This window comes from Cyprinodon variegatus, unplaced genomic scaffold, assembly GCF_000732505.1.
Source record: "Cyprinodon variegatus isolate N-32 unplaced genomic scaffold, C_variegatus-1.0 Scaffold886, whole genome shotgun sequence".
In the NCBI taxonomy this organism is placed as follows: Eukaryota; Metazoa; Chordata; class Actinopteri; order Cyprinodontiformes; family Cyprinodontidae; genus Cyprinodon; species Cyprinodon variegatus.
This window is the reverse complement of record NW_015151339.1, coordinates 232,999-243,059: the sequence shown is the minus strand read 5'-3', so window position 1 is coordinate 243,059 and position 10,061 is coordinate 232,999. Positions and strand designations below refer to the sequence as shown.

Here is a 10,061-nt window from a genome sequence, read left to right as displayed (position 1 = left end):
TCAAATGGCCTCCACAGTCACCAGATCTCAATCCAATAGAGCATCTTTGGGATGTGGTGGAACGGGAGATTCGCATCATGGATGTGCAGCCGACAAATCTGCGGCAACTGTGTTGAGCCATCATGTCAATATGGACCAAACTCCCTGAGGAATGCTTCCAGCACCTTGTTGAATCTATGCCACGGAAAATTGAGGCAGTTCTGAAGGCAAAAGGGGGTCCAGCCCGTTACTAGCATGGGGTACCTAATAAAGTGGCCGGTGAGTGTATAAGTGTGTGTCAGTCTCAGAGTTAGTCAGCTACAAGCTAATTAATGTTGCAAAGTAGCTCCAGCCACCTTGAAAGGTGCTGGGATTATTTGGTTAAACTACGGGACATCAAAGAACTCAGTTTAGAGGCTGGAGTCTGCAGTTCAGGTAAAAGTCCAAAAGTGATAAAATATGTTTGTTTAAAAATATAAACAAGATTAATGTTATTTTTACTAATCAGTTTGAACCTGCTTTAACTTGGTAAAAAGCCTTTGTCTTAATGATTTATTTAAGAAATCTGACACTTCTCTAGAAGTGTGAAGTATCTGCTTTTTAAAGAATTTTTTAAAGTATAATTTTCCTTTAAACTAATTCTTATAGTTTTGATCTTGATTCTGTAGATGTTCTATTTACCTGCTATGATTGAAAGTAACTATCGCCTATTTTATACAACTGATTTTTTGCATTATATTCTGCTGTGGATGTTTTCAATTATTGTTATCTTCTAAATTAATAAATGAACAGCAATAAAAACCTTGTGGATTGTAAAAATGTGCTTCTTTATATGGTTTCATGTAAATTAAAAACAATCTTTTTCCATGTTTTCTCAATATTTTAAGACAAACTAAAGATCTAAAATAAATAGTTTAATGGCATTCACCTTCTGTCTTCTCCAGTCTTTCTTGTTGCTCCTTCATCAGCATTAATCTTTCTTGCTTTTTAGAGACTGAGTGTGTTCAAATCTGGCCATTGGATAAATCCTCCTTTGCTTGTTGGAGAACTTAGATTAGGAAATAATGTAGGTACGTATTCTGGCCCAGTTGGTTTGGCACCTGATAAAACAAGTGTTTCAGTTGCTATAACTGTGTGTGTCCAGTGCCGCTACAACCAAGCAACTAGAGGAATGAAGGATATAAAAATGGTTCTATTTCATCCCTACTGATCCCCAGAGGCTGTGCTTAAAGCATGAATTATCACTCTTGCACATGCACAGGTTGAGAATCTTAAACCAACATAGTCACGTATGACCCCCGGTGCACCTGTGAGCCTATATAATCAAGCTCAAAAGCACAAGCTCTTAACACTTCTTGGTTTCTTTGTCCAGTAAGTATTTCTCTCCTTATCGACGGCAAGCGGAGACACGTTCTCACCGCGATTCCCTGTTGCTGATGCTTCGGCGTTAGCTAACTCCAACCAGCTTATTAACTGGCAGCTGCGGGCTTGCCTTTTTATTTACTGTACAGCCCCTCGCGGGCTTGCTTTTTGTTTATTGTACAGCCGCTTTCGGGCTTGCTTTTTGTTTATTGTGCAGCCACTTTCGGGCTTCCTTTTTGTTTATTGTGCGGCCGCTTTCGGGCTGGCTTTTTGTTTATTGTACAGCTGCTTTCGGGCTTGCCTATATTTTCTGATAGCAGCCGTTTTCCGGGCTTGCATTTTGTTTATTGGCAGCCCTTTCCGGGCCTGCCTATATTACTAATAAGCAGCCGGCTCACTTCTCTCAGAAACCAGCTCGCATATCTCTTCTGGCTCTCAGTCAGAGGAAGATGGTTCAATAGTGGGCGCTCTGAGAACTGCTCTTGCCCCGTTGCAGCTGGATACTGCACAGGACCAACCTGCGGCTTCCAGTGCTTTCTTTGGGCGTTCTACTGTAAGGTCGTCCTTTATGGTTCCCCCGTCTGCAGAGTATGCAGGAGGTCCATGCCTGTTGGGCGGACACTAAGGCCTTTTCACGGCTGACCTCTGATTGCAGGGCACTGGCAGCCATGCAAGATGCGCCCAATTTTGGCTTGGGCCATATGCCTTCTATTGAGATGGCCATAGCTTCCCTCATTGTGGTGCCACAAGAGGCTTTGAGAGCTAATGCCAGATGTCCTTGTCCTCAGTACCATGTCACTGATATGCTGCTCTGTAGAGCCTATGACTCTGGCTCATATTTGGAGGGACTTGGTAATTGTCGCATTTATTGCTGGGTCTCTCAGCTTCTTTGGAAGGTGGTGCGATCAATGCCCCTACTCAAGGACTGATGGACACATCTCTCCATGCATTTGCTATTCTGTCAAGGGACATTGGACGTGTCTTGTCTACCCTTGTTCAGGCACGTCGCCAGGTTTGTCTGGCTCAGTTTCCTCTAACAGAGGCATGTAGAAGAAACCTGATTGGCCTTCCAGTGGTTCCTGGAGAGTTGTTTGGCTCCCGCTGCACATGCAGCCCTGGAGCTGTCGGCCCAGGCTTCGCATACCAGGCAGCAGTTGGTCGGCCTTCATCGCAGACGAGTGCAGCGTCCTGCTGGGTCTGCCTCTGATCGCGCACATTTATAGCCCAGACTACACCCTGCTTGGGGCAGCCACGGCTTGCTGCAGGGCTCGCTGAAAGATCTGCCCATGGCCAGTGGGATCCACCCAGAGGTCAGGCTCGTTCTCAACCTAGGCGGGCCACACGGCAACCCTCCCGCCCCCCTAAGGGCAGGGGGGCTCGGAGATGACATCACTTGGCCGGCGGTGGGACACTTTACCCCAGACCAGCTCGGTTGCTGGGCCGCTCTCGTTCCCAATCCATGGGTGGTTTGTACACTTACACGCTACAGTTCTGCCGCCCTGTCCCTGGTTGAGTCAGGATGACAGTGATTCACGACCAGGTAAAGGCTCAGTCTCTGAGCCAAGAGATAGACACGTTGCTGGCAAGGGTGCTATATTGCCCGTTGACCCCCTGCGGGATCCAGGGAGCTTTTACTCAAAGTATTTTTCAGTCCCGAAAAAGACTGCAAGACTCCTCCCAATTTTGGAGCAGAGAATTTTTTCCTGAAATCCATCCCCTTCCACATGTTGAGCATCAGAGATGTGCTTCAGGCAATCTCCCCAGGCTACTGGTTCACCTTGGTTGACTTGAGGGACGCTTATTTTCATGTCCCAATTGCACCACAGCATTGGCAGTTTCTCCACTTTGCATTTCAGGGCAAGCATTTTCAGTTCAGAGTTCTTACATTCGGCCTCTCTCTGTCCCTGCGTGTGTTCACGCGGTTCGTGTCCGCACTATTTTGTCCTCTGCAGGCCAAGGGACTGAAGATCCTACCTTACTTGGACGACTGGCTCATCTGTGCACCCACAAAAACTCAAGCCGCTGCAGACACACGCACCTTGTTCAATCACATAGACCTATTGGGTCTCCGGGTGAACTAACAGAAGAGCAACCTGATTCTGTCTTCAGCAGGTCACATTTCTTGTATCACGATTGACTCTCTCTCAAGGACTGCTCGCCCAAAGCCTTAGCATGTCAAGGGCATTCTGCAGATGCTGCCTGTCTTTCCATCTAATCGTGCAGCCCCCTTCATTCTCTATCTTCATCTGTTGGAAAAGCTGACTGCCCTGGGGCTACTATCTCTGCGACTGCCAGAGTGCTCAGTCTGAGCTGTCGTTGTCACGTGATTATATAAGCTCACCGGTGTCACCGGGGATCACACTTGACTATGGTGCATGCGCAAGAGTGATCATTCATGCTTTAAGCACCACCTCTGGTGGTCATCCGAGATCCATAGCACCGTAGTTACAGTCGTAAATTTCGTTATTTTCAAAATAAATTAAAAAAAATAAGGGATACAAAAAGCAACTGTAAAAGGCGGCCCAGTCCAGGAAACACACAGCCAGGCAGACAAGCTCCGAGCCAACTCCCATGTCAGAGGATGAAGAGAGCACATCCAGCGTAAAAACAGGCCAATCTCCAACATCTATAATGAAGGTGTTGATGACAGCAGCACAGCTGATGTTTCTCTCCAGGATGGTGTCACAGCCAAACAGGAACAGACGAGGCATGCTACTATGAGAAAAAGCAAAGAGAGCATAACGTTAGAGATTGAACTAACAGATTCTGCAGAGTGGGAGAATAGAGACAGAATGAAGCAGAATGATGAAATAGGGGTCCCTATGTCCTCCAGAAGTCTAAGTCTATAGCAGCTTAACTATAGAGATAGCTCAGGATAACCTGAGCCACTCTAACTATAAGCTTTATCAAAAAGGAAAAGTTTTAAGTCCACCCTTAAAAGGCCCCACGTATTAAAACTGGTAGGTCGTTCCACAGGAGAGGAGCCTGATAACTAAAAGATCTGCCTCCCATTCTACTTTTAAGAAATTCTAGGAACACCTAGTAAACCTGCAGACTGAGAGCAAAGTGCTCTGTTAGGAACATAAGGAACAATCAGATCTCTATAAAATGGAGCTTGGCCGTTTGAGGAGAAGGAGGATTTTAAATTATATCCTTGCTTTGAGAGGAAGCCAATGAAGAGAAGCTAGGATATGAGAGACATGATCTCTTTTTTTAATTTCAGAAATCAGAACTCTGGCTGCAGCATTTTGGATCAGCTGAAGGCTTTTAACTACAGTTTATGGACTTCCTGATGAAAGATGGTATATTTTTTAATGTTTTGGAAATTAATTATTGAAAGGTTTTGTGGCTTTTTTTCTATTTCTTTATATGAAAATGTAGTGTGAAATTCAGACAGGATCGGGATGAGTCGGTAATAAAGATGACACACAGATACACACACACTGTTTCTGCTAGGGTAAAATGTGTTGTTTTATTCCACCACAGAAAACAGCAAAGCAAGCACATCAACCAAAGAACGGTGCTGAATACAAATTATATTGTTCCAATACAAATTATATTGTTCCCCTTACCGTGACACAAAGGATCGGAGAGCCAGTCGACCCCGGCAGGTTATCAACATGAGCAGCTAGGCGTTTTTACGCAACCCCAGCAGACTCTGCCAGTGCCAACCGCCACTCCGTCCTTTATGCCCAACTTCAAAGGAAAATCTTTCGCCCAATCAGGAAAATTATCACTCCCTCTCACGCCTTGAGCGCATGATTACAGAAACCAAAATATGGTACCGGCATCCCCTGATCTCGCCCTGGGCTCGTGGACAGCCGATACCAAAAACAAGTTATATCATGCTCAGAGCATGGCTCCGAGAGCTTGTGGATACCAACACAAGTTATGTCGTGCTCAGAGCATTGTACAGAGAGCTTGTGAGTACAAAAACAGGTTACATCATGCTCAGAGCTCATGGACACAGAGTAAAAACATGTTCGTGCTTAGATCAAAACTTGTATAAAAAGAGTGCTACATTTGTGAAAACTTGTATGATTGTCAAAGAACATAAAATATAAAACTCATATATATCAGTAAGCAATTTGAGAGACCCTTGAGGTACAACCTTTAAGGAAAATCTTTCGCCGAATCAGGAAAATGATCGCTCCCTCTCACTCCTGGAGCGCATGATTACAGTAACCAAAATATGGTACCGGCATCCCCTGATCTCACCCAGGGCTTGTGGACAGCCGATACAAAAAACAAGTTATATCATGCTCAGAGCATGGCTCTGAGAGCTTGTGGATACCAAAACAAGTTAAGTCATGCTCAGAACATGGTACCGAGAGCTTGTGAGTACAAAAACAGGTGACATCATGCTCAGAGCTTATGGACACAGAGTAAAAACATGTTCGTGCTTAGATCAAAACTTGTATAAAAAAGTGCTACATTTGTGAAAACTTGTAAAATAAAAGTGGCAAAACTTGTATGATTGTCAAAGAACATAAAATATAAAACCCATATATATTAGTAAGCAATTTGAGAGACCCTTGAGGTACTTTATACCTTCTTGCATAAACTATATTGCTGTAAATATGAGCATGTACAACAGTAAGGAAGGCTTTTACCTTGAGGACACGCAGAAGTGCCTCACAGCTGCTTCCAAGCTTCTTTGGTAGTAAGGTTGGTGAGGGGAAAAGGGAAGGAAGTACTTTGAAAAGGGTGAGCTTGTGTTCCACTAAAGAATTAAAAGATAAAGGTAATGGTGTTAATATGACTTAAATAATCACACATTTGCATAAGGGACAGCTACTTACCACCATGGACATCCAAGGGGAAAGAAGTGTTTCAGGGCTTTCTTCTTCACACCAAAGAACTGCGCCTTTGAACAAAAGTCTGCCCAACTTCCTTTAATTTCCTCAATGTATCTGCTGTTGGTGCCATCCACTATTCATGGTAACTCATCAATTGCCTTAGACAGAGTCAATCAACCAGTGACAGTGCCACTAACACCCCACCCCACCAAAATATAAATAAATAAATTCAAACATACATTAGGAACATCTTTGAAGCACAGATATGCATCAAAGATTTTTGCAGGTTGGTCCCTTATAACTTCAGCATCAATGAAAGCCCGTCTGGCCTCACACTCAAGGTCCAAAATTTCAGCGAGCAGCATTTTGATTGGTTTTTGAATTGGGCTTATTGTACATGTTGCTCAAAGTTTTTTATTGTCTACCCTGTATTTTCAGACTCTTTTGGGCCACTAAAATTTAAAAAATAAAAAAGAGTTGTTGAGTATCTACTCATCATCCTCCCTGCACCATCTGTCCCTAGTAAAGTTTGCAAATATTCAAATTAGTCTCTTTAAGATATATTGATAATAAAGAATAATCGTCTGATTTAGAGTCCATGTCTAAAAGGTATTTTATGTTTAACTTAAATGTATTGGTTTGTAATCTATTTCCAGTTCATTTCCCTCAATTACATACACTTCTCAAAAAAAAAGGAACATTTTGTAACCAGAGTATAAAATCAGGTCAATTAAACTTCTGGGATATTGATTTGGTCAGGAAAGTAGCAAAGGGGGTTGTTAATCAGTTTCAGCTGCTTTGGTGTTAATGAAATTAACAACAGGTGCACTAGAGGGGCAACAACGAGACTACATCAAAACTAATGGTTTTATGGGTGGGGGCAACTGACATTTTATCCCCTCCTCATTTTTTCTGACTTTTTTCACCAGTTTTGCATTTGGCTAGGGTCATTGTCACTACTGTTAGCATGAGGCGTTACCTGGAACCTACAGAGGTTGCACAGGCAGTGCAACTCCTCCAGGATGGCACATAAATACGTGCCATTGCCAGAAGGTTTGCTGTGTCTCCCAGCACAAACTCGAGAGCATGGAGGAGATTCCAGGAGACAGGCAATTACACCAGGAGAGCTGGACAGGGTCATAGAAAGTTTACAACCTATCAGCATGACCGGTATCCACTCCTTTGTGCGAGGAGGAGCAGGAGGAGCACTGCCAGAGCCCTACAAAATGACCTCAAGCAGGCCACTAGTGTGAATGTCTCTGACCAATTAATCAGAAACAGACTTCACGATGGTTGCCTGAGGGCCCGATGTCCTCTAGTGGGCCCTGTGCTCGCTGCCCGGCACCGTGGAGCTCTATTGGCATTTGACACAGAACACCGGAATTGAAAAGTCCGCCACTGGCGCCCTGTACTTTTCACAGATCAGAGCAGGTTCGCCCTGAGCAACAATGACAGACGTGAAAGGGTCTGGAGAAGCCTTGGAGAACATGCTGTCTGTAACATCGTTCAACATGACCGGTTTAGTGGTGGGTCAGTGATGGTCAGGGGAGGCATATCCATGGAGGGATGCACAGACCTATACAGGCTAGACAACGGCACCCTGACTGTCATTAGGTATCGGGATGAAATCCTAGCACCCATTGTCAGACCTTATGCTGGTACAGTGGGTTCTGGGTTCCTAAATCCAATAGAACACCTCTGGGACATTATGTTGCAATCCATCCCATGCCGCCAGGTTGCACCTCAGACAGTCCAGGAGCTCAGTGATGCCCTAGTCCAGATCTGGGAGGAGATAACCGGAGATAATTAGGAGCATGCCCCGATGTCAGGCATACATACACGCACGTGGGGGCCATACAAATTACTGAATACTATTTTGAGTTGCTGCAATGAAATTTCAGCAAAATGGATTAGCCTGCCGCATAATGTTTTCATTGTAATTTTTGAAGTGTCTTTGAATTCAGCCCTCTGTAGGTTGATATTTTTCATTTCCATCAAATGACGTGGCATCCTTTTGTTCCTAACACATCACCCAGCCCATATCAGTATGAATAAACAGAATTATTTTTTTGCCCCATTGAGATTTGATGTTTTCAAAGTGTTCCTTTAATTTTTTTGAGCAGTGTATTTAGTGCAAAATAATATAACATGCTCCATTGTTTCTTGAAAACAAAAATCACATTTCCCTGTAGCTTGTTTCCCTATTCAAAATAATGTTCTATTTAAACCTGTATTGCCAAAGCGTAGCCTTGATGTTACTTATTTATTCGTTTCTATTCCTTCCATTTTTTCTTTGAATACTATTACACCATCTTCCAGTTCTTTCGTCTTCCCACTAATTCTGCCATCTTTCTCTAAATCAAAATCCTCAATCAAAAATCAAAAGTTCTTTATTGTCAACTAATTAGGCCCGAGCAGCAAAGCGGCAAAGCGAACACTTTATCCTTGACAGGATACAGTTTGAGATATCAAATAACCCTTTTGCACTAGAAAAGCACATGTAGGGGTCACATGAAGTCAATCTGACTTATTTAGACAGTTGTGTGTGTATGATGAGTGCGTTCAATTTGTCCGTGAATGCTTACCACAGGCAATTAAACTTAGTATAATTGATATAATAATTCTATTTAGTAAAGGTGAAATAAAATCATTAATTAAGAAACGCTGTGCTCACCGTTATCCAGGGGGTCTGACAAAGGAACTTCAACCGCTTGACATCGGTGTGAACCGATGTAGGCTACCTGTATATAAAAAACGCGCCCTATAATCCGGTGCGCCTTATGTGTGTGTTAAATACAGAAATGGCAAACTGAGACCTTGCCTTTTAGTACGGTGCGTATTTGAATGAATATAGGGATGAACTAGAATCAGGGCAAACTAAACTTCTGAGTGGATGGATTTCTTCAATCTATTCTAACGACAAACATTTCTCCTCTGTTCACTAAAACGCCATCACTGATTCTTTTAACTGATTTTAAATTACATTCTGGAACTACAAACTAAACACCATTCCTGTTATTGAATCTTTCGAAGCATCCATAGAAATTCATCCATAAATAAAATAAAATATACGTATATTTCTGTCTAAATATTACTGAACCATAATTGAATCAGAAATATCCTCTTTTTTCCATTTAAACATCAAAGTTAGACCCGTATCAATAGCCAGATCCTCTCATTTACAAAGTAAAATCTAGGGTGACTTTGATGTAGATGTAGCTGCGCATGCGCAATGAGCTGCTGGTAGGGATCGGGTAGCATTAGCAGCATTAGCTTAGCTTGTGTGTGGAGTCATTGTAGAGAGGCTGATCATCTGGGAGTGTTTGCAGTGAGAATGTCTTCAGTCCAGCTTCAAGGAGAGTCTATCACCGAGTAGTTAACTCCTGCTGAAGAAACATTCACGGAGTTTAAAGGGAGTTTCGTCATCATAGAGGTAAGAGTGGGAAGTTATTCCTGGAAAAACGTGATAAAACCATCTGAAGTTTGGAACTGGTTTGCCTAGAGCTGTTGCAGTTAAAGGCAGCAGCACCAAAAACCCTTTTCAGCTTTTTCAGCCAGTCTCTCCAGGACGAATAACCTCCAACAAACCAACAAGAGGGAGTGCCGGCCTAATAGTTAGGGCATTGCACATGGAATCCAGAGGTTCTGAGTTCGAGGCCCACTCCCACAGACTGCCACTCTGGGTCCCTGAGCAAATACCCTTAACCTCACACTGATCCCTGTGCCCCACACAATGGCAGCCCACTGCTCCCCAAGGGGAAGGGTTGAATGCAGAGACTTCATTTCGTTGCCCTGCACTTGTGATACTGTCACGTTTCTTCAGACACTGATTCAGAAAAAGGTATGCTAATGTACTCGTACTCGTACTCGTCGTCTCCCGCTTTATCCGGAACCGGGTCGCGGGGGCAGCAGACTAAGCAG

General features: G+C 43.5%; 1 protein-coding gene across 1 annotated transcript in view; it reads left to right on the top strand.

The window, feature by feature from the left end:
• Positions 1–10,061, top strand: part of LOC107099585 (gastrula zinc finger protein XlCGF57.1-like) — a 30,657-nt gene that overhangs the window by 16,240 nt on the left and 4,356 nt on the right. The window lies entirely within an intron of this gene.